General features: G+C 47.2%; 1 protein-coding gene across 4 annotated transcripts in view; it reads left to right on the top strand.

The window, feature by feature from the left end:
* Nucleotides 1–25,650, top strand: part of IWS1 (interacts with SUPT6H, CTD assembly factor 1) — a 273,237-nt gene that overhangs the window by 47,023 nt on the left and 200,564 nt on the right. The window lies entirely within an intron of this gene.

Below are 25,650 nucleotides of genomic sequence, written 5' to 3' on the forward strand. Positions count from 1 at the left end.
ACACTGCCCCTGGTACTCTCGGTAGCAGTTTTTGACTCCCACATATTCTGTGCAGGAAGCAGGGAAATCTCATTAGTTCTGTATTGTTCATGTAAACAAGAGAGAAATAACATAGGGTAGTATCCATCTAGTGGGAAGGAATGTTGTACATAACAGCAAGTTCTTAGGAATAATATAACACTTAGTGTGCCTACTAAAATAAACTGCTTCCTTTTTTTAAGAAGCATTACAATATAAATGTGTGTTTATACACCTTTATTCCTGCAATATAGGTATGTCTGGCAGGCACCTTATACCTGATGTTCACTTGGAGAACAGTGCACGCTACTTTTATTCTTATGCATTTGGAGTGTTTTCTAAAGTAAACCAAAAAATATAGCTCTTGTTGCCAATTGGTTAACACAAATTCATAATTCTTTTCAAGGGGATATCATCATTAGTCCTAAGCATTGAATAGTCCTGTGCATACGCAGGGATTCGGGAGAACTTTAAAATATATTTATTTATATAAGCAAATATTACCAGCCTATACAAAAGGCTAACGAAGGCCAAATTCTATTTTATTTTCATTTACAAAAGCAGTCAGTTAATGTTATAAGTCATTGAAAAAGATAAGTGACCATAGAAAGACGTTCACATACCTTTTTTAAAACAGAATAATGAAAAGGGAATGAAGGACCGAGTCAGCTAATGGGCTGCATTGGAAAGCTTAGGGAACAACATTGGCACTGTGCCTTTTATGAACCTCAAAGCACACCCAGCACCCCATCATGCCACACAGGAGACAGTTAGGTCAGTTTATTTTTATGACTCCTGGAAACAGGAATCTGGTGCACCCAACTTTGCTTCTTTTTGGCTAAAATGGGAGAATATCTTTCTAAACCTTATTTGTAGTGTTTCGCTCAGCATCTTTTTAAACTTAAAGTATTTCTATACCTTTTTCCGACGGGAAAAGATTTATTTTCCTCTCAGAGTGCCTTTGCTTTTTGTTATGTGCCCTTCTTGTGGTAAAAGAAAAACACAAATATATCCTCATAGTGTCTTTATTCATCTTTTGAGGATTAACATGCAGAGTTATGCATTTCCCCCAGAGAATGTGCAGTTAATCTTAGAAACATAGTCTCCCTTTGATGCCTTAGTATATGTATAAATGGCAAATATATGGTGGGCATGGTTTCCCAACATTAAAAGCCTTGTTGTCCAAAGAAACTGAGGACTGCAATCTTTGTAAAATATTCCCAAAGGAATGTTAGGAGTAGCCTGTAATGTTGATAAATTCTTTATATGTATGTACTGTCTCCCCCACCCTATTGCTCCACCTCTTGCATTGGCTTATGATGAAGCCTGCCACAATTTTTTGTGGGTGAGGGTAGTTTTGTAAACAGAGTATTGTTGCCAGTTTACCTCTAGAAAAATAGCGACCATATCGACTCCTGCTTCTGTATAGTGAGAGGAGGTTGAAGTAGGATTTTTTCCTCTTTAACCTTATTTGTGTGTGGTACACCCACTTTTTGCCAGATGTCAGTGTGTTTTTGACCTAGTCTGACTGTGATCGTGCTAATCAGGGCCCAAGTCACTGCTTTCTCCCTAAATTGACCACAGTAAGTACTTGGTACACAGGGCAAAGGTACACAAGGGGCCTCCCATGGCTACAGCATGTATTGTGCCACTCATGGGAGTCCACTCAAACTGTGACTGCAGGCCTGCCATTGTAGCCTGTGAAAGTTGGTGCTTGTACCTCTCACAACAGATATAGGTTTCCTTATATCAGAGGTCACTACATTTAAAACCTATAAGTCACCCCTATGGCAGGCTCTTCAGTTCTGAGGGCAGAGTGCTTAGTTATAAGTTTGAAGGTACCACTGCACGAGCAGAACACCACTACAAACCCTGAAGTCGATTCTCCAGGCTTTGTAAGTTAGGTCAGCCATTTTGATACATATAGTGGACATCAGTCATTGCGAGATGCCTAACTATTTAATGGCTGCACCAAATCTGCTCATGTTTGGTATCAAGCATGTTGGAATCATACGCCAACACCTAGCCGACCAGACTCAAATCTGCCCACCTGCTACTGAGCCAAGCTCAAGCAGGGGAAGGTAGAACAATAAGTTTCCTGTTGCAAGGAGGTCTGACCACCTCCCAGACAGGACTTGGTGTATTGGGCTGGGGGTGCTTGCCAGCACCACAAGACTGCTTTGAAGGGCACATTTGGTTACCTTCTTGCATGCTCCAGTTGGAGCCAGTTCATGTGAGCCCTTGGCTCCCGCTCTGGTGCAAAACTGGACAAAGGACATGGCAGTATCCTCCCCTCTTTCCAACCCTTCCGCTGGGAGGTACTCTTGAGTTGTTCCAACCCTTCCCTTAGTGTACTTAAGGATTTACCTGTTGGTGGGTCCTCAGATTTGTCGTGGGACAAGACTCCAGCCTGAAACCACGTTACCCTTCGACTGTCTGGGCACCTGGAATTCACCTGGAACCAAGATTACATCAAGGGAGACTCCTGCTGCTCCTGGTCTCACTGTTCTTCAAGTCTTCTTAGTTGTCTGTGCTTCTTTCGCGATCTTTCCCAGACCTGTGGGTATCAAGGACACCGGAAGTCCTCTCCCTTGGAATGAAGGAGTCACTCTCTTGCCTCTGCAAGCACTACAACGAAGCTGACCAGTATGCTGCTCCTGATGTCCCACAGAATTTGTAAGGCTCAGCTTCACAGGTGGTGGTTCTGCAACTTCCTCATGGCCTGACCTCTTCTCTCTGCAATTTTGAGGCCAGTATCCCTAACCGGAACCACTGGGACTGAACCCCTGTGCACTGCATAGACTTGCCGTTGCCACGGCTCGTTGGCGTACTCCAGAGCTCTTCGGGCTACAAGAAGCTCCAGCATCTCTTCCTGCCAAGTATAGGGTTGTCACCACCTCCTCTGCACAGTGGACCTTCTTTCTTGGTGAGCTGCTCAAGGTCCTTTTGCAACTCCTGTGCCTTTGGCCTCTGGGTCCTCCTGAAGGGTTTCTCCTGCTTCATTTGGCTCCCCTGCTTCCTCGGGCCTGCTCTGACTCTCTCCTGCTGGTGGAGAGTACCTTGTCCTTGTTGGTCCCAGCGTTGCTCCTTCTTCGCTCTCTTCACCAGTTGCCGCTCCAATGCCTATTGGTGCTCCTGCCGGATACTGACCACCTAGTCCCTGACATCCGACGTAGGGCAGCTCGTGCGCGGCTCGTGGTCTTCCTCTGCATCACCTAGTCCTCACAGCTGCAGCAAAATGGTCACTCAACACTTTTGAACCATCTGACATTGGTGGGCCTTGCTCTTTTGTGCCTCCTGGTCATTCTGGAGTGGCATAGACTATGTCCCCTCTCCTTGCAGTTTCTTCATTCCAATAATCCAAGCTTGGATTCCTCCAGACTTCTTCACCTTCTTTTCCAGAAGCACTTTTCTCCAACTCTTCCATTGTTGTCTATGGAGGTTTCTGACTTCTCTTCACTCCTATGCACCTGGCTTCCCTGGTTTAGGTAACCTGGTCTCAGGGGCATCCAAGGGTGGGGCAGCTCTCCAACCTTCTGTCATCCAAGGGAATTCTTTGGGGTCCTCTGGGAAAGGTCCTTCTGCAAAATTGCAACCGCGTCTTCTCCGTTGACTTCCATTGGTCACACAGCTGTGTTTCCACTCTGCGCATAGCCTTTGTGGGGTGCCTGAGTACTTACCTTGGGTGGTTCCTTGTGTCCCCGGCTCCTCTGGTCCAAGTCCTGTCCTCTTCTGCAGTTAGCATTCCGCTTTATTAATATATGGTTTGGTCTCCCCCTGGAGACATCTGTATTTTGTGTTACTTGCCTTCTTGCAATTGAAGTATTTTTGTGTATTTGGTTGATATCTCCCGGTAGGAGATATACTAATGTATTAGTGAGTGTTATGTAATAAATGTAAGTATTTTTATATAAACACTACGTGGTTCTTTCTTGCTTAACCTACACTACATGATTAAACTGGTAAAACAAACTGCTTAGTACTCCAAGATAAGCCTGGAGGCTGCTCTCCACAGGTCCCACTTTGAGAGCTTTCTATGGTTATCAAAGACCACTAGAATTGTATAAGGGTTGCCTGGATGAATGCAAGGTGCATCACTTAAATAAGTGTGCACTATATACTAAGCCAGCCCCCTACAGAGGTACACTGAAAAGCTTCAGAAACTGCATCTTTGTGTGGGCACCTGGCTGGCTTACTTGGAGCAGACAAGTTTACCTCGTACTGTTAGATTGTTTTCAGAGCTGAGCCGAATTCAAGAGTATGTAGTTTTAATATGTTTACTTACTTTTGTGTGTTTTTTTTTTCTTCAAAGACCTGAGTGTGGGCTGTACAAGGAATAGACTTAGCAGAAAATTAGTATGCGGCAACAGTTATTTAGCGAGTATCTGAACCTATATGCACATCTATACGAGTCTCCTACCACTATTATCTAAACAACCGGGAGAACAGATAGCTTACCCAGCGCTCTCTAAGGAATTCACTTCTGCAAGAGAGGCAGAATGTACATTTTGCTTTTTGTGCTTTGTCCAAGTCTCCTATCAAAAAACTATTTTGGGGGGCTGAGGCAACTGAGGTCTGGAGAAGCCGCTGTACATGAGCTACAGGTCTCCCAGAGCTTATGTCAAGACACTGGAACTCTGGCAGAGGTGGGAGAAACAGCAGTGCTCTTCCTGCACAGATTCAAGCAGGAAATGGAGCTTGGGTTTCTGACTTAGTCCATGTGGTGTATGTAACCATCACAGCTTGGGGAATTAAAGAGGATACTTCCTGTTTGTGATGTTCATGATTGTGAGCGGTGGGTCCTCCACAGTGATGTCAAAAGAAGTGAAACCCCTGTAGAAGTGGGAGCCTGCCTTTTGGCCGAAGCCTAGTTGCATGCAGGAGGCACAGCTGAGGCTTCCTGGAGTGTAGTGGTAGATTAAATAGCTGAGTAGGAAAGCTTAACTGCACCCAGGCAGGTAAAATTACAGGGGTTGCTGCCTTATGCTAATGAGCTTTGAAGCAGTTGCTTTCCAAAGAAAATCTGGATCTTTCTTTTCACACTGGCTGCATGGGGCAATATAAAAGGCGGTCTGGATTGTTTGGAATTAGTGCTTCAGCTTCAGATCTGTGGATTGCCTGTTTCTAATGGTTACTAAAGGACTTCTGTTTTCAAAGATTTGAAAGATGAAAATGGAAACCTAACAAGGAAAAAAGTAAGTTCCTCTAGCACCCAACCCCCATCCACCAAAAAGTCTTAGTGATGTTGCTGAAGATGGTGATGAAGTACCTAGTTTGGAACTTCCCCAGAGATGATCCTCATAGCAGACATAAGGCTGCATATGGCGCGGGAGCGCAACTGAAACTTAACAGCTGTCTTGAAAAGCGGGAAGACTCAAATCTTGCCACAGGCCTTCCTTGCTTTATCTTTGCCTGTCTCTGTATTATTTTAATTGCACTTTGCCTTCGCTGGGCTACAGTGGGGTTTTCTTTGTTTTTAAACGTTCCTACTTGTTTTTAAGTCCTTCACTCCTCACGCTGCTTTCCACCTCCCCGGTCCACCGCAGTCATTAGCGGGCTGTTTGTGTGGAGGGAGCACTGGAAAGCCTCAGCCGGGGGAACATACTTCCGGCGGGCCGTTTTTGGCGCCATTTTGAGTGGGGTGCGCTCTAGTTCTCCTGATTGCCTGCACCAGGAGACTTCATTTAAACTGCAGCTGGCGGAGGAGCGCAGCGGGCGTGCCAAGGAGCGCAGCGGGCGTGCCAAGGCGCGCCAAAGGCAAGCCCGTCTGCGCCTGACCTGGCCCAGGGGCCAGAACCCCTGTCAATTTTTCGGGAAATCGCATAACTTATAGCTCCCATTCCCTGCATGAGCTGAGAGGGGACACTAATTTTAATTGTTTACACTCTCTGAATATTGCCAATAACCCCTCTTACTGCCCACACTCCCATTTTAAGCTTATGCCTCACAATAATTGTAGGCCCCAAACCAGCAAGTCACTAAGGATATTTCTTTTAAATTGTAGATCGCTTCCTAAACATTCTGTCGAATTAGCGTTACTAATAGATGAGCTCAAGCCAGATGCTCTTTTTCAACAGAGACTTGGCTCCAGATTGAAGCTGTTCCTGCTATTATTCAAACCCTCCCCCAAGGTTACTCAATACTCGGAGCCGATCGCAAGACCGGCAGAGGCGGAGGCCTGGCCATTATATTCAAAGATACTTCCAATTGCCAAACCACTTTGAACACGCTATCAGATTGTGAGAGCATGGCCTTCTCCCTAGAGTTTTCGCCAGGGAGCACCTTCTCCGGTTTGCTGATTTATCGTCCCCCTCCAGCCTTAGGGCAATTCCTTCCTAATCTCTCCACCTTAGTCGCCAACCTAGCACTGGCTCCAGCTAATGTTTCGGTGCTCTGCAATTTCAATATTCATTTAGGCGACCCTTCCAACCATGTAACCAGTGAACTAGTATCAAGTCTTCTGGCGATCCAACTCAAACAAAAAGGATTGGCCTCTACACATGTCAAGGGCCATCTTCTTTACCATGTGTTAAGCAATCTGCACAACCTTGTCGTAGGTACCCCTATGCCACTCCCCTGGACGTATCCCTTTTTCGGTCGAGGACCGGAAATGCTGGCTTGCCAGCATTTCCGGGAGGAGATCGTATGATACTTAGTAGGGATCTGGAACCCGCCTCCCTCGGCCGTCTCACCTCAATTGGCTGGCTTCCTAAAAGGAGGCCAGCCATTGGAGGAGAGAGCCGTCCCTCCAAATAAGCTCCGTCTTTTTCGGATTCGGGGGCGTGATTTTTTGCATTCTTTAGCCCTGTGACGTCGTCTGTCACTCAGGGCGCAAAAAACACGCCCCCGAATCGGAAAATGGCGGCGCTTTTCTTTAGGCCATTTCTCGGCAACAGCCGCCCCAAGAAGTCGCAGCCTCCTCCACCTGGCAGTCTCTGTGTGTACACATCGGCCCGTCTCGTTTTTTGTGGGCAGACAGGCATTGGGGGCACCACAGGGAGCCGCGGAGCGCACTCTGCAAAGCCGCCCTGCCGCTCTTATCTTGGAGAAGAAGCACGTCCCCAGCCGAAGCCCAGCAGCCCTGCCCGTGGCAGGGAGGAACCGCCGCCTCTCTGAACAGCCGGTGAGTGCCGTCTTCCCCCCCCCCACCTTCCCGCTGTGCAGGAACTCGCCTTTCTACAGTCGAGAAGTCTCTTGCCCCTGGTCACCTCATTGTGAGTGCCGTCACTGGTGCAAGGCACCACGGAACCTACTGCGTTATCTTTGGTGCTGAAAACATCCACCCGGATCTGGAGGTTAATCCTCCCAGAACCCGGGGCAGAGCAAGGCCAGTCAAGAAAAAGACAAACCGAGCCAGGAGAAGTCCGGCCAGCGACGTCACCAGCTGGCAAGGCTATGGCGCCGGGTGAACATGGCTGCGAGAGATCAGGGGCATTGGGAGACACAAGCTAAACTCCGCAGGGCTGCAACAGAATGGACGTGAGTCACACACCCAGTTTCTGCCCCAGAGCACGGGGACCCGTCCAGAAGGGCGAATTTCCCGCTGGAGAGGCGGCCGGCACCGCACCCCCTTTGTAAACCGCAAAGAAGGCTGGGAGGACTTACCCGGCATACGGAAAAAGAATGCAGCCCGGATCCAAACCTCCGTATAGGAGTTGGGTTATAGCACGAGGAGCAGCAGGACAAAGAGATCAGCTATGGCGCCAAGAACAGCTGGCTGCCCTTTCACGCTTTACTTTTCCTTCCGACGGCGATGGTCGAGTGGCGCGGGGAGGGGAGGCAGCGCGACCTGGAGCCTCCACCCCGCCTGTGCTACAGGTCAAACAGCGATCCCACCCTAGGGAACAAGCAAGCTGGCAGCAGCACCAAGGCAAGGTACCCAGGAACCAGCGCAACTGAAGCAGCATGAGGGGCGGCCGGGCCGGGGAACCGGAATCTCTTGGAGGGACCCCCCGCCCACCTTTGAGGGTCCCGGCCTCCCACCGTGCCCCCGCCATTCCAGGCATACCTCAGGAGGGTAACGAGGGGCAGGGTAGCGGGGAGCACCTTGAACCGTTGCAAGCAGCCGTCTACACTCCGCATCAGCAGGCTGGGCAAAGCTCACACCAGGAGGTGGCGAAAGGGAAGGATCCGAGAGATGTAGGAGTCATGCGGTGGTCGGAGCGGGCGGCTGTGCCCCCGAGAAGCCAACGTCCAATGCGGGCGGCGGGAAACCCCCCCACGCCAGGACGGACATCAGAAGGAGGTAAGAAGCGAATAGGGAGCGTGCGGCAGCCACGTACACCGACCAGGGAGTTCGAAGGGTCACTAGGGGTGAGGGCAGGCAGGGGTGTGTGGCCACACGCTACCCCATCCCCGGGTAAGTGGAGCGGCAGTAATAGGATTCCTTGGTGAGGTCTTTTATTCATGGTGGTTCATAAGAATCTAGGAACGTGTCTAGAGAGTTCCATAGTGTCCTGGCTGACGGTTTCCATGGGAGTTTTGTAACGCTATGTTGTCAGCCCCTCTGAGGTGGATGGTGCAGTTTAACCAGCTAACAAAATAAAAAATTGTTTTGAGCTAAAACTGATCCAAAATTAATAAATATGTGGTGACAAGCGTGTGTGCAATGGAAAGCCCTCCTCAAATGTTAACTAGTAATCTTTTCGTTGCTTATTTCTGTATTTGGTTGTCAAACTGGTGCTCGTGAGGTAAAATATTTGGCCAAACAGCATTACCATGTGTCAAAATTACAAAATAATTAAGTAAATACCATCAACAAATTATGCTGCATAATTTTTCCTTTTCTTGTTGCATAATTTAGTCAAACCTGCCGAATAATGTATTACTCCTCTGCCGCATAATTTCAGTGGCCCTGCTTGCCGGTTTCATTCTTGGGCAGGGCCACTCAGCCGTTCATCCTTCTTAAGCTGATAACTAAGTACCACCGGGCAGATACAACACTAAAGCATCAACATGCGTAGTCCATATTCTCACACTCTGCCAGAAAGATAATATTCACGTGTATAATAAGTATAACTACCTAAGTGCCATTTTAGGCCCAGGTCACGGGAGACGGAGTCTCGCCCTATTATTTATTGTCTGAGCTCCTCCTCAAGTCCTTGCCTTTGAATACTTGCATTGTCTCGGTCTTCAGCCCAACAGGAAAAGCAGGACCTGCACCTGTGTCATACAGCTAAACAAGCATCCTCGTGACAGACAGGCGGAAGTTACAAGCGCCAAAGCAGTGTCCTGATGCGCGAGGGATGGCATTCCAGACAGAGCCCTCGTGCGTTTTACTCGCTGTAACATTAAAGGAGCCCATAGAAAAGGGGATTGGGATATATAACACAAGCGCAGGGAGGCACATTTTCCGCATATTCACTGAGTGATGCCAAAATGCTTGCTGAGTTGGCGATTGTCTAGACTGCTGAGGGTTGATCCCCCTTTAACACGCCCTCTTTCTTCCCATTCCTGTATCTTTGTCTCGTTTGCAAGTTCCCTTTCATTCCTGCATTTTTCTTTTGGCTCAGTTCTCCTATCTGTTTTCTATCCTTCGTCCTCCGTGTTTTGCTTCTCTCTCTCTTGCTCTGGGTACATACAGTCTGATGAGGAAAAATAAGAGACACCCAAAAAGTGTTCCCGTGCATCCACCTGCAACCGCCGGCACAAATTAAGCACGGATACTCTCAACTGGTACACGTGAGAAACAGGCTCAGGCCCGTGTTCTGTGGATCATGGAAGGGAAAGCGGGTTACCTATCTGGCCGCTATACTTTCCAGGAGGAAAACAAATAGTACAGAAGTGAAATGTTAGGCTTGTGCTAAATTGAAATTACGCGCTCCTAATACCAGTCATTTGGGGAATTTCGTGGTATGCTTGTTACATGGAGTTTCCAAAACGATGCCATTACGCCACGTCCTGTAATTACGCGCCATTCCGCGCAAAGTCAAAGTCAAAGTTTTTTTATTTGCTTTGGTACAACTGAGGACCACAAATTTAAAAACAGTTTACAAAATATAAGCATAATCAATATAGTTTTAGAAAAGATTTTAAAAATTTATAAAAATTATAGCAAACCCATTCGTCGGTCGGTCGAGGCGTTAATTCAGAGTAGGGAGTGCAGGGTGCAGAGCTGTGAGTGCAGGGTGCAGAGCTGTGAGTGCGCGCAGGTGCAGAGCTGTGAGTGTGTGCAGAGCTGTGAGTGTGTGCAGAGCTGTGAGTGTGTGCAGAGTGGTGTGTGCAGAGTGGTGTGTGCAGAGTGGTGTGTGCAGAGTGGTGTGTGCAGAGTGGTGTGTGCAGAGCTGTGAGTGCAGGTGCAGAGTGGTGTGTGCAGAGCTGTGAGTGCAGGTGCAAAATGGTGTGTGCTGTTGAGTGCAGAGCTGTGAGTGCAGGTGCAGAGTGGTGTGTGCAGAGCTGTGAGTGTGTGCAGAGTGGTGTGTGCAGCGTGGTGTGTGCTGTTGAGTGCAGAGTTGTGAGCGCAGGTGCAGAGTGGTGTGTGCTGTTGAGTGCAGAGTTGTGAGCGCAGGTGCAGAGTGGTGTGTGCTGTTGAGTGCAGAGCTGTGAGCGCAGGTGCAGAGTGGTGTGTGCTGTTGAGTGCAGAGTTGTGAGCGCAGGTGCAGAGTGGTGTGTGCTGTTGAGTGCAGAGTTGTGAGCGCAGGTGCAGAGTGGTGTGTGCTGTTGAGTGCAGAGCTGTGAGTGCAGGTGCAAAATGGTGTGTGCTGTTGAGTGCAGAGCTGTGAGTGCAGGTGCAGAGTGGTGTGTGCAGAGCTGTGAGTGTGTGCAGAGTGGTGTGTGCAGCGTGGTGTGTGCTGTTGAGTGCAGAGTTGTGAGCGCAGGTGCAGAGTGGTGTGTGCTGTTGAGTGCAGAGTTGTGAGCGCAGGTGCAGAGTGGTGTGTGCTGTTGAGTGCAGAGTTGTGAGCGCAGGTGCAGAGTGGTGTGTGCTGTTGAGTGCAGAGCTGTGAGCGCAGGTGCAGAGCGGTGAGTGCAGGTGCAGAGCGGTGAGTGCAGGTGCAGAGCGGTGAGTGCTGTTGAGTGCAGAGCTGTGAATGCAGGTGCAGAGTGCTGTGTATTGGCAATGTAAATGACAATGCCATTTATTTATGATTTAAAGAAAAAAAAAGAAATGTCATGAGCAATGCCAATAGCTCTACCTTTAATGATGCCGAGACCATTGCATTGTAAATGCTTGTTGATCCCTCTAAGCTGGGAGACTTTCGTGCCTTCTTCCCCCCCAGAGAGCAGTACCAATCCTGGAAAGAAAATGGTCTAGGCTCTCCAATCATTAGACCGTAGCTCTCGAAGACACAAGACCGCTTAGCGATCCTAATTCTAATCTAGCCAGCAGCAATGTTAATGCGTGGATCGAAAGCTCCCTTGACCTAGTTCTTCCCAAGGAACCCACTTATAAAAAAAACCAGACCGAAATTAGCTCCGTGATTTTCCCCCCAAACTGAGGGATTTAAAGCAATCATGTTGAAGACTAGAAAGAAGATGGAGACATAATTTCTCAGAGACTAGGAAAGTGGAGTATAGGAAGGCAATTAGGCTATAAAAATCAGAAATCAAAATTGCCCAAACCACATTCTATGAAGAGAAAATAAGTACTGCCGCAAATTTACCCAAGGAGATTTTTCGTATTGCAAAATCACTTATCACCTTACCCCAAAAACCCTCGATAACAGAGGGTGCACTTACGCTCTGCAATAATTTGGCAGCTTTTATCCACCCAAAAATCCAAAACATTTATATGTCCTTCCCCACCACAACACCTGAGCCCGTGGTGACCGGAACAAGAAGCTCTAACTCTATCTCCAAATGCTTGTTAGAGCAATTTCCCCCCCTAGATGGTGATTCACTGGACCTGATCATCACCAGAGTAACCTCAGGTTCTCCGTTGGACCCTGCTCTCCTGCAGCACCTCACCTTAGTCATTAACTCCATACGCCCAGTTATCCTTGATATTCTGAATTCCTCCATCACCTCCGGGATGGTACCCACAGCATGGAAATTGTGATGGTTAGGGCCCTCTTGAAGAAACCCTATCTGGACCAATCCATTCTGGCCAACTATCGCCCAGTTTCCCTCCTCCCTTGGCTGAGTAAGGTGATTGAGAAACACATTAATATCACACTGGTTGACTATTTGGAATCCAACAACCTGCTGCATGATTCTCAAACCTGGCTTTCGTCCTCAGCTTGGAAATGAAATGGCCCTACTAGCGGTAACCGAGGAGGCAAGGAAGTTACTGGACCATGAAGGTACAGCGGCAATCATCATCCTGGACCTCAGTGGAACCCACTTTATAAGTGGGTTCCTTGGGAAGAACTAGGTCAAGGGAGCTTTCGATCCACGCATTAACATTGCTGCTGGCCAGATTAGAATTAGGATCGCTAAGCGGTCTTGTGTCTTCGAGAGCTACGGTCTAATGATTGGAGAGCCTAGACCATTTTCTTTCCAGGATTGGTACTGCTCTCTGGGGGGGAAGAAGGCACGAAAGTTTGACACTGTTAATCATAACATCTTGGCTCATCGACTTAAAAGCATGGGAGTGTCAGGCACGGCACTAACCTGGTTCCAGTCCTTCCTCAGTAACCGCTTCTTCCAAGTCTTTGAAGGAGATGTGGTGTCCTCCCAGTTGCCTCTTAGCGGTGGGGTTCCTCAGGGCTCTGCCCGGAGGCCCACACTTTTCAATATCTACATGAGTCCCCTGGTGGAGATTTTCCATCCATTCGGCATTAAGATCATCACCTATGCAGACGACGCTCAGTTAGTGGTAGCATTAAATCACTCTGAGGGGTCGTCTAGCACCCTAGGTCCATGCCTAGAGGCGGCGGCCGAGTGGATGGAACTCTCCTGCCTCAAGCTCATCGGGGATAAAAAACTGAGATTTTGTTCCTGGGCAACCCTCCATCCTCCATCTCTGCTCTCCTGTATGCCTTGGCCCTGCTCCACCTTCAAAGGCACAGATCAAGAGCCTTTGCATGTGGCTTGACAGCTCCCTCAATTTTAACCACCAGGCTACCAAGCTCTCAGCCACCTGTTATGGACTGATGAGAATGCTGTGGAAAATCATCCCCCTCCTCCCCTTCAAGGCGCGAAGAATTATGGTACAGGCCCTTATACTCTCTCTGTATCTTGGAGCTCCTCAATTCACCATCCACAAATTGCAATTGATTCAGAATTGCGCAGCTCGCCAGCTTCTTCAGATTCTGCGGTGGCAATCTGCAAAACCAGCATTGAGGAGTCTTCACTGGCTCCCTATCCCGGCCAAGATACAGTTTAAAGCCTGGTGCCTGGCTCACAGAGCCATCTGGAAGACTGGTTCGGCTATTACCCATTCCCTGGTCATCCCCTACCTCCCTCATAGAATCCTTCGCTCCAGCTCTTCGTTTCTGGCCACCCCAACGAAAATACGAAGATCTAGATGGGGTGGACGCTCTTTCTCGTTTAATGTTTCAAAAATCTGGGACACACTCCCCCCTACTCTAAGGAAGGAAAACAACCTCTTGGCCTTCCGGAAGCTCTTCAAAACCCACCTCTTCAAGACATCGCTTTAACATCACAGCTTTTCTGCTTTCTATCACATAGCCCTGGGAGGCCTCAGGGTAGCCATGCGCTATATAAGTGCAACCTCGTTCATAAAGAACTCCAGCGCTGCCAGAAAAAAGTGCAGCGATGCAGCCAACGTTGGCTGTGACGTACCAATTTTAATTTTTTTATTTTAGGTCTCCCTTAGGCAGACATGCTGTTCCTAGAATATGGGCTTTAAGCACCGCCCATCTTTGCAATGGTCTCCTCTTACTTTCCTTTGTAAATGCCGGCTTTTGATTGGTGAATAGGCTTATTAGTCTCTCCCTTTCGAATTTTGTAACCTTCCATGAGAACTGCCCCTGTTACATTTTCTCTTACTCTTTCTGTTGTTTAGGACTCTGAGCCCTCTTTTAAAAAAGCTTGTCAGGCTTTTCTCCCCCTTTCAGTCCAGCCCGTGCGACGTTATTGACCTCCTTCCCCAACCATAATGGACCTATTTTCACTTTTGACCTTGTGATTCGCCTTACATTTATTGGTTATGACTTTCATTTTATTTATTACGATCTGCATGTTTTTTGTAGCGCCCATGCTGAAAAAGTAACCCGGTTCCCCAGGTACAAAGTCGGTTGCTCTGTATGTTAAGTCACATTGCTAACTGAAAAAGCAAACCTGTTTTTTTTTTCTAACTCTGCTCAGAATGTGGTGTTTTTATGCTTTTCCAACTTCAGCTGGTAATAAGCCCACCATGGCAAATAATGTATTGAACAAAGTAAACATAGCATCCATGTGGAAGCTGTGCGTGTATTTGTTGATCGGAAAAGAGCAAGGAAGCATTTATATGCATTTGATAACTTTTCCCCACCTCCTTCCTCACGTCTATTCATCACTATGTTCTCAGTGGAATATTTCATTTAATGCCAAGACCTTGAAGTAGTATATAAGCTTGAGACAGACAATGAAGATTGTCTTATCTTGTTTCAGTACAGCAGTGTTTTAGTTTTCATCTCCAACTTTGAGGCAAGTGAAGGAGGGCCCGATGCCTCTCACTGCTTCCCTCCCCCTGCTTTTCTCTTTCTGCACCTGCGCACCTGGTGTAGGTAGGATCAAGCGGCAGACTGTCCCCTCCTAACCCGTAGGTAAACTCCATTGTCCCTTACCAAATGCCACAGCAACCTCCGGGGCCAAATAGAGGCGAGCGGCTCTCGGACTCAACCCCAGCCCCCTCTTCTTCTCAGTCCCACTGTTGCCTGCAGTGCGTGTGTCTGAGATACCATGCGGACCATGTTGCAGCTTCTGCATTCGTGCCCGAGGTGGCCCACCTAATCCCAGACCAGCCTCCCGCCGTTTTATCATTGATCAATTAATATGATCTAGTGGCCTGGGCAGTACACTAGACCTGACCCATGTTGTGTGGATTTACCTCAGTCAAAAAGAACACAGCGGAATATAGCACTTCTTGGTCTACATTCAGCTCTTTGCCACTGGTGTTTACTTTTCTCCAGTGGGCACCGGAACGGTGTTTTCAGAGGCACACAGCATGTTTACAAGGCACTGGCAGGGGAGTCATTTCACCCATCGGAGCCACGAGCGAGTGCGGACCGGTCCATGGAGAGGGAGTGGCCTTGACGGAGGTTTAACTACAGGCATCCCTCCTTTAACTCCTCGAAGGACTCCAGGGACCAAATGATAGTTGCATTTGAAGTCTTTTTGGTATTTAATACAGACCAATTCGGTGCTGTATATTTATTTTGTATTTTTCATTATTATTGTGTAGTGACACCTGTAGTGGGAAACATCATTTCTCCTTTCTAGGTCCTGACGACATGGTTTGGGGAAGGGCATGAAACTAGTTGACCATAAAGGGAAACAATAGGTATTCACGCCTAGGGGTTTCCCACACATCCCCAGATTTTAGCATGCCATTTTAGGTGTAAGAAATAAAATAGTTTTTGGACCCACTAATCTGGTATTTTAAAGTGTTTCCTTTTCTTTGGTAAACCCACTCCGTTCTTAATTAACATAGTTGGTTAGGTGTATAGGAACACCCCTGTATTTTACAAGTAAGTGCTCCCACGTATCCATTGGTAGTAGTACGCCCTGGTGGTAGAGGGCAGGGATGGACCAAATGATGAAGCATGCCACCAAGGGGAAACCCCGGTGGGTGAGGGTTTTTTTAAAAGAAAAAAATCTTACTTTTTTTTTCACTGTGTTCCTGCAAGAAGGAAAAAAAAACCTTTTTCCTAATGGAGGGGACCTTTCTTGATTATCTGTCATTTCACCCAGACACACCTTGCCACTTCATGCTGTATGTCTGCATTAAATCACACCGGTTTGGTAGAATGTGATTCAGTTGTGGGTCCGAGCAAGAGCAGAGGAAGGCAAATGGACTCCATGACTGGTATATATTTAGTAAAATACCATAGAGTACCTTGGTCTTGTGTTCAGTCATCTCTCCTCATGTTGAAGTTGGCATTCTGCTCCTATGCTGGAAGTAGGTTGTTGCCACATCTTACAGTAGATGTATAGTGTCAGATTGTGTTAATCCACAAATGATTTTTACCCGCCTTGTATGTAATGGCTTGAGTAGTCTGAGATATGGTTTCACAAGGTTGTGGTATCCGAGTGCTATGCTTGCAAGTTGATGAGCGATTGAGCAGTATTACTGGGCTGTTGATTGTTTCTGACCATCATCTTTAGACCTGGGAAAGGTTGTAGTTATCATCACCGTGCTGTCTTAGTGTGTCTTCTCTTAGGCAGTGATTATAACCCTCCTCTGTCCATTCTTGCTTCCTATGATCCTCCTCTGCCCCTTCTTGCTTTCTTTACCCTTCTCTCTTCCACTGTTACTGCATGCATATCTCTGCTTGCCATCTCCCACTCCTGTCCTTCTTTTCTCTCTGTTCTTCATTGGGATGCCACACCTTACAATTCCCTAGTCTGTGTTGTTTCATGCCTCATCTTACTCTCCAAACCATAGTCCTATATGTTCCTCCCTAGTGGACAGCCATGTCTGTTTTGACTAGTGTCATGAGTATTATTAAGCTTGTGACTTATTGAATATGCCGGTAGGAGACGAGGAGAGCATTTGGGCGGCACATACCAGCGGTTCCTTTGCTAGCAATGGGATCGGTGAGAAGGATATGAATTTCCAAAACTGGAAGGAACTATGCCTAGTATGTTATCTATGTGTAACGTACTGTGTTTCCATGTCAGATCTGTGATTGTGCAATCTGCTGATCAGCTTTGTCTAAAGCTTTATAGAAAGCTAGTATTAGATCCCACTGCATGGCTATAGGTCGTTTCCGGAGCCCCCTACGTTTTTCATGTCTTTCTGCTAACCCCAACGTCTCTATGTCCTCCTTCCATGCTTGTAGACTAGGGGGCGTTTTGGACTTCCATCTCAGAGTGAGTCCTCTTTTTGCTAAAAGTACGGCTAAATCTGTAAATTGAATCTGGACTTCACGTCCCTTGCGACGAGGATATAGCCCAAGTATACATGCTTCAGCAGAATAACGACCTGCGTCCCCCACCACCCTCTTCAATGTAGTAGTGACTGATCCCCAGTATTTGTGCAGTTTGGGGCAATTCTGTATCCTATGTAATAAGTCGGCATCTTTTACATTGCAACAAGGGCAGGCTGCTGTGATAGGGGAAATCGCATTTAAATTGTGCAGTGTCTGGTAGGCTCGTTGCGTCACCATATATTGTATAAACTTAAAACGCGTGTTTCGGAATACACGCTTGGGATATTCGAGCACTGTCTGCCAATCTTTATCCGTAAACTGTTTGTGCAAATCCCCTTGCAACTTACTTCGAAACGCAGTCAAAGGAGTAGGTTGGTGCGTTCTGGTCCCTTTGTAAAACCATCAAATTAAATTTCGCCCTGTATTCATGAGGTATATTGGATGTACCAGCTCATTTGTGGCGGGCTCAATGCCTTGGGGCATGCAATGTTGTCTGATTAAGTGTGTTAAGTTAGCTTGCACTAGGAACAGAGAACCTGGGACCCTTCGTTTATGGACAAAATTGGTGTGTGTTAGGAGCATGCCGTCTCCGAACATATCGAAGTAGGCCTGTACGTCATCACCTCGATATTTGCCTGTGGGGTCTTGAAACCCTTAGAGGAAATAAGTGTGGAATGCGAGCCTTCGCCAGGAGGACAGTTTATGGCTCATGCGGCTTTACTCTAGCTGTAATGAGGGTGACTTTGGACTGCCGGGACCGTGAATCAAAGGTGTGCTGGGTCTTTTCGCATATAATAACGGTTGGTAATTGTAGACAAGCGCTTACGCTCCTTCATTCAACACAGTCATCATTTTTTTTGAATTGGCGCACACAGGCGCTCCGAAGTATGTAGAATGACACATTAAGTGCCGAACTTACAGATGACACATGTAGCAACGCCCTGAGATACGCACACTGTCTCGGAATGCAAGGTTTCCCTTCATGCAAGTGAATTGTGTGCATCAGGCACACTTTGAAAAGCTAGGATGTATGAGGGTGCCCCCATATGCAACGGACTGCAGGCCCACTTTCACATGGTGTGTGAAGGTGCTACCCTACAAAGTTTCTGACAAGAGAATTAAAAGCTATTTAGGAACTGGCCGGACGGAAGCTTGTAATATTAACCCTTAAGTGCCTACTGGGACAACCCCCTAGGCCTAAGGCAGCCAAACATAAAAGCAAGTTCATTGATTTGTCATTAATCCCGGCAAAAAGAAACATCGCCATGAACTGGAAGGCGCATCATGCTTCAAACATGAGACGACTGATTCATGGTCTTACTTAATGGACATGGACAGAGATTTCTGCAACCCTGGCCTTAAATAGAGTGTTGCTCCGTCTCAGACGGACGTCTGGGTCACAATATTCATAGCGTTGGAAACTAAATCCAATACACGCCCTCCATGAGGTAACGGATGTCAATGGATGAATTTACCTCCGCTGCACATGTACTTGAAGGTTAGTTGCTTCTTCCTGGACCGGGGGTCACAGCACACGATAGGTAATCATGGGGGGTTATGAAGTGTTGTTTTTCCAACTCGTATGATTTTCGTGTTCATTATATTGTCTGGCAAACAGATGTTTTCCTGTAGAATATGTACAACTGCATGCCCGAATGACCGCCATGTAACATACCTATACATGCAGATATCTGTTTTGCATAAACTAATAAAGAACAATAAAACAAGTTTTGGCCTCGCGGCCGTGAAAGTGACGCGGCCGCGAAAGTGGTTGCGTGCTGTAAAGGTGCCGCCAGCGCTGAATGAGCCATGACGGAAAGCCAGATGGTGCCTGCATCACTACGCGCGTAACGGCAAGCTTTAGGCCACAAGCAAAAGCGCGTGGCCAGATTTCTAAAGCCCACTTACTAAATGTCTCGCGAGACAAGTGCATGCGCTGGCTTAGGCGAGACCTAAAAAGTACACTATAATCGTCTCAATGGTACTATTATATAGGGGAGAGGAGTTGGCCTAACTACTAGGACGGTCGACCTCGAATCTGGGGAACTGGGTTTGAGTCTCGGCAATGACTCTGAACATCCTGTGATTCTGGGCAAATCACTTAATCTCCCTGTGCCTAACAAAAAATGAATGTGCCCTTATGTAAAGCTCTCCGATACCCGATTCGGGTCAAGTTTGTGCTATATAAAACTCTGTAAGAAAAAAAAAACTCTTTCACTGTACTAGGCTTCTTTTGGCTGTGGTGCCAAATATACATAAAAAAAAAAAATCCCAAAGACACCTTGTACCCTAAGTGTTCTTGGCTATGCAGAAGAACAGCAATGCACACAACACGAGAGAGCGAGCAGTGTGCAATAATCAAATAGCATCTTCCTAATCCAATAAAGTGGGATAATTTAAAACCATCTTCTTATGATTAAATCAGATTCTGATTAATTTTCTAAATTATTGCTAACAATGTCTTGATTTCACACCGCTATAAATGTTAAGCAATAATATTACTCAACAATCATTTATTGGCCTCAAAACGATGAAAGATCTGTCTGCCTGCAAGCTTGACACAGTAAGTGGTATATATCTATATATTATTGCTATGAGTGATTAACATACATTTTGAAATACACTATGTTGCAAAAAACAAGCCATCCAATACATGGACCCAAACCTTCCAGGTTTGCTATAATCATTACTGCCACTTTTATAAATAGGGAGGGTGCGTGTGCTCCTAAAATGTACAACAGCACCTTTTTGTCAGGCAAGCTGGTCCAGTTACAGACATTTGGAAATTCGGTGGCCAGCTCTCAAATGACCAACTTAAATGGTATTAATCAGATCTATTTGGGCAAGTCCCAGCAGAGAGCCCAGGGGCTGAGGGCATGGAACCTGGATTGCATCTTCACCAAGAATCCCTTTCTTTGTTGTGGTCAGTGGGGGAGCAGTGCTACCTTTGGCCCAGTCCCTGCTGCCCCACTCATCTGCACGATTTGCACAGTGCTACTGGGCCTCAGTGCAACAATGCACAATACTTCACAGCTAGAATTCTGCCATACGGTGAGGTTCTGAAGAAAGGTTTGCAGAGAGCCCGGATACTGATGGTGCAATTTTACGGCCATTTCATCTTTTTGGTTGGAGCTCAGTGATGCGCTCATGTCGCGCTTTTTTATTTTTCCAGTTTGTGACAAAAACACCTGGCCGCACGGATGGGCGTGAAGGTTAAGGAAGCACAAGTAATTGCTAAAAGCATTAAACTCAAGTTAAAAGTCAAGCCTAGCTTATTAGACCGAGAGTTTTACTACCGCTGAGAGTCATTGCTAAGGGAGCATCACCCTGGGTGGAACAGCTGGAGCAGGCCTTCCTGGGGAGCAGCAAACTTTTACTTAAGAAGGAAGAGATTAAAACCAAAAGCCTAACATCTTAGGCTTACTGTGGACGGACGCCGGGCTGAGAACTGGCTGTTTTCACTCAAAGGTTTTATGGCAGAAGAAGACTGGCTGGTATGTGTAATATTTTCTGCATTCGTAACCCCTGCCATTTGTAGTTGCACCCAATTTAAACAGACCATGGACTGAATCAATCCGAGGCAAAATACCTTTCATACAATCCCACAATGTGGAAACACTGGTGTGCCAATGTCCACGTCCGCCTGGTTCCAGTGTTGCCAATCTAACCACTCAGTACACATCTAACACTGTCTTTAACGCGCACATGCACGGTCGTTTATATTCTTTTCAAAGTCATCCAACAAAAGTACCAGCCAACGCGTTTCGTTCATTACACAATTAACTTCTTAGGGCTGAAAGTTACACTACATGAAATAAATGTATGTACAAAACATCTAGACATACTCAGTTACATACACATTGTTGCAATGAACATGGGGGCAAAGGGGCATGTGGGGAACAGAAATGAAAAAGGAGAAATGGGGAAATGAAAGTGGAAACTGGTAGGAAGGCAAATAGACCAAGACATATGGACATACATAGTATGGCTAAACAGTCCCTTTGTCCTAATGTTGTTATAGTCCCTGTGGCCTGAGACGGAAGTGACATAAGTATATAAGTGACATAGTAATGGCAGTTCAGGGCATGATCTAGGACAACTATAGAGGCCCAACACAACAAAAAATAAGTTCAAGTTAATAACAGTAAGGCATGCCTGTAAATAGGCATGTGGAGGACATCAGTAGGTATATGTTAAGGCTGAACAGTCACTCTGTGGTGGTATTGTTGCGTCCTCTGTGACCTACTGCAGTGGTAAACTGGCGACATGAGTTTGTGGTGCGACAATTAGGCAAACAAGACGTGACCATGGGGTGGTAAGAACAGAAGGGGACTGCATACATTCCTTGTGTGTGTATGGCATACAACTCGAAAATGAGAGAAGGGAGTAAAAGGAGAGGGTAACTAAAGCAAGGTGCATGAGGGCGAAATCTGTACATACCGATCGTTGTTCAGTGGGAAGGCGAGAGAGAAAAGTTCTTTCTACAGCCGTGTCCTGTGGTCGTGTGGTGCGATTCCGCTCCGTTGAGCTAGTCTGGAATAGTTACAACCACCCGCCTGTTGTCCGTGGTCGTGGATGGGTTGTGGCCTCCTTGATAAAGGCCAAGGTCCGTGGGATCTGGCGGGGGCAAAAAGTGTAGGACTAAGAACGTGAAGAGAGAACAAAAAGGATGGTGGTCCGTAGAGCAACGGGCCGGGTGTGTAAAAAGAAAGGGTGTATGTTCAGAAATGGAGGAACCGCCGTGTCGGATGCTTGTCTGCCAGTGTAGGCAGCTGGAGGGGTGAACGTGTTTTCCCTAGGTGGGGAGAAAACGGGATATATATATATTTGGTGGGTTGTGCCTTAAGGTGTGTGGCACAAACGGAAAGTCCAGGTTTGTGTAGCCAGGAAAGGGAGAAGTGTGAACAGTGGTCTTGGGTGGTCAAGCGAGAAAGGATGAAGGAGCTATGGCTGCTGGCTTGGCTGAAGATGCACCAGCAGTGGGACCCCCGTAGACGCTGGGGGCAAGTACGAGATAGGGTGCATGTATTAAAAACAGGAAGAAAGAGGGAAAAACATTCTGCAAGGGATTCAGTACGCGTTGTCAGGGAGCCTAAATGAATAACGCGGGCATCGGGTGGTCCAGAGCGGGGAGGGACCCCAGTTGTGCAGCACAGCGTTGCGTGATAATAAGATGGAAACAATATTTGAACCAAGGGAAAAAAATGCTTATTGGGATATAAGTATGGCACGACACAGGCATGGTAAGGTCCAGAGATACAGATGCACCCCGTGTGAGTGGCGCACTGTCAGGCGCAAAGATGTTGTGTGCATGTGAAAGGGGGTGGTGAGGGGGATCAGGCAAAGGAATGGCCTGCGCATTAGGAAACTGCAGGGGGATGTAGGTTAGAATGAAACTAAATGGGACGCTGTAATGCTCCTGTACGGCCTAGTATGGTGTCATGTAAAACATCAAGGGGCGGGGTGTGTGAAAAGAAAGAATGTATGTTCAGAAATGGAGGAACCGCCGTGTCGGATGCTTGTCTGCCAGGTTAGGCAGCTGGAGGGGTGAACGTGTTTTCCCTAAGTGGGGAGAAAACGGGATATATATATATTTGGTGGGCGCTGAAGGGCATGCTGGAGCACGAGCGAGACCGATGTGTTAAGGACCGATCACCCCATGTATGGCGGTCCGTTGGGTCAAGATGGAAGCGCACCATCTGGTGTAGGGAAGCAGGGGGACCCTGTATGAATAAAACAGGATCAGATAGATGCCTCGGGATAAAGAGGGCCCTGGAAGTAGAAACAGGAGAGTGAGGGTGTGAGCTGGGTAACTGCATAGTACCATCAGGGAGCAGTGTAAAGATGGCAAAGGAACCAGGCAGTGGTCACGATGCAGGAGGAGAGGTCAGGGTAAGAGGTAAATACCTGTGTGGGCAGTACTCCTGGGTGTGTCCCGATCCAGTCTGAGTCTGGCCAAGGTAGGTGTCTCTGTAATATATACACTGGAAAAGCGGGAAGCCTGCAGGCAAACGGACATGGTGGAAAGATTTGCAGGGCCTCCAGTTGCTAACGGATTTGGCAATGTATCCATTACTCCACCGACCTGTCTGACCTGTGTCAGTGTCAGCACATGTCTCCAACCCTGGTGAGATGTGGTGAGAGGTAAAAGCCGGCAGGAACATGTGTGGAGTAAAAGTAAATAGCCTGCATTCTGGAGATATGGCAGCGCCAGCACCTGTTGGCATTGCAGACAGTAACGTGTGTGGAGTAAAAGTAAAAAGCCTGCAAGGTCGAGATATGGTAGTGCCAGAGCCTGTTGCAATACCAGGAATGGAATGTGGAATGTCCGACACGCAGGAAAAGTCTAGAAACATGCGTGCTGATGTGTTGGCGAAAAGGAGGAGGTCTGATGCCGTTTGGTAGTTAAAAAAGGTGGGTGGAATCGTGTTATGAAAAAAGCGGGAGGGACATGGTTGAACGCCAAGGTGATGAATATGACGACATGGGGAACACAGGATGGCCTACCAGATCGTGGCCAGGACAGTATGGAAATGGAGCAAGATGCAGGTGGCATTGTCAATAAAATGGAAAATGAAAAAGAAAATAACGGCGTGCGACAACTGAGCTCGTGTCATGGGCGGGTGTGGGGAGCAGCCCGCATGGTGTATATATAATACGGCGTGTGCACACGGCCCGCATGGCATAGAAGTAATGCGGCATGTAGGCATAGAAGTAATGCGGTGTGTAGGCACAGCAGAAAAAAGTAGAAAAATTATTGAGGGGATTGCGAGTCCTAACGATGCGAGGGAGTCGGGTATGTGGGTCCCCAGTGTTGGCTCAAACCTTGGAGTTTTTGTGAAAGGTGGTGTGGAGAAATCGGCAGAGACTGTGGCGAGGTGGTGCCCCTAGAGGGCAGGGAATCCGGTCCCCACCAGTGCGAGAAAGGCCAGATGGTTGGTCAGATGGTGATTATCTCAGGAAGTAGTGGAACTCATGGAGTTATGTCCTTTGCTGACTACATGCAGTCTACAAATCAATTTGGCCTCCGCCCTTCGTAGTGTCAATTCCCTATCCCCCACCTTGGTTATTCATGGGGATATGGTTGATTCCAAAGAATCTGAATTTGATGGGACCTGTATGTTGTGCAATAATGCTCCGTCATGGGGTATCTATCATCGCCATTGATGAGGGCCCTGCGGTGTTCCTAGATTCTAGTTTTTAGACTGCGCACAGTGCTGCCTATGTAGATCTTGTGACCTGGACATTCGATGATGTAGATGACATACTGTGTGTTGCAATTGATGTGGTGTTTGATTGTGTGGGCGAAGTCTGAGTTGTAACAGAATGTCTTGAAGTTGTTGTTGCCCAAACTGCAGATATTGCAGTTGGTGCAGATCTAGAAAAATGTGACTTGGGTGCCCTGGCACGAATAACCTTTTTATGTTGCCATGTAAAAGGTCTGGCGTGTTCTTGTATGTTTGTACTCCTAGATACCGGAAGGAGGGACTGTGCTACCGTGATGTCTTGATCCCGAAATGGAATTACTGGACTGTTCTGCTCCACCTTAATGGGAAATGCATAAGATGCATCATGATAGATGGCCAACCCTGCTATTCATTCAAACCACCTAAAACGTTATTCAGCAGTATCCAGATTATTGCGCAAATCCCTGGAGTACAGTATCATGTGATCTGAATGTAACGATATGCATGATGGATGTGATTTAATTTCATTATTCCTTGCGGTGGCGTTGGTGCGAACTTTCTGGGCTAAAAGTTCAAGCGCTTTTTTTGTTCTTTTTTTATCCCTGCTTTCCACTGTTCCTCTCCATCCTCCTCTTTCCTTTCTCACTCTTTCTATAGGTCAGATGATCACTCCACAGCAAACAAAAAAATCATACATAAAAAACATTGTCATTGACCACACCAATAGCTCTAACTTTCACAAATGCAAGACCGATTGCATTGCAAATGCTTGTTTGTTTCTCTATGTTGCCACTAAATACGCCCTACCTCTGTCATGCCTCAGTCCCTGCCCTTTCTCCACCCCAGCAATTTATAAAAACGCTGGGCATGCCACATCGCTTTTTAGGTCTCAGCTAGCGTAGGCTGCGCTTGCGCAGTCTCGCTGGTGAGATTTTATGTTTTCTAGTAGCGGGGCTGAAACCAGCCCCTCTTCTCCATTGGCTGGCTTCCTAAACGGCGGCCAGCCATTGGAGAAGAGGTTTGTCTGTCAATTTAAGCCCTGTCTTTTTCGTATTCGGGGGCGTGTTTTTTCGATTCTTTTTCTCTGTGATGTCTTCAGTCAATCAAAAAAGCACGCCCCCCAATCCGAAAAGGACGGGGCTTAATTCGTTCGTGTTTACCTTCGTTTTTAAGTATAATAACTTATCATACGCTTATTAGCGTCCTAGCGGGTGCCCACCCCGCATACTAACTTTAGTTTTGCTCTCGAGGGAGCCTACCCCTCGTTTTTGCACCATGAAAATTGCCGCCGCAGCCCGGGCTTATCCGGAGGCAGCCTCTTGCTGACGTGGGCGGGGCCGCGAGACAGGAGGAAGCAGGAAGTGGACTTGAGCCCACCCCGTGCTCCTGAAACGTGAAGTAGATGAGTAAGTGATTTTCGGAGGCTTGGATAAGAATGTTTCCGGATTTAAAGATGGAGATATCAATAT

This window comes from Lissotriton vulgaris, chromosome 11 (genome assembly GCF_964263255.1).
Source record: "Lissotriton vulgaris chromosome 11, aLisVul1.2, whole genome shotgun sequence".
Classification (NCBI taxonomy): Eukaryota; Metazoa; Chordata; class Amphibia; order Caudata; family Salamandridae; genus Lissotriton; species Lissotriton vulgaris.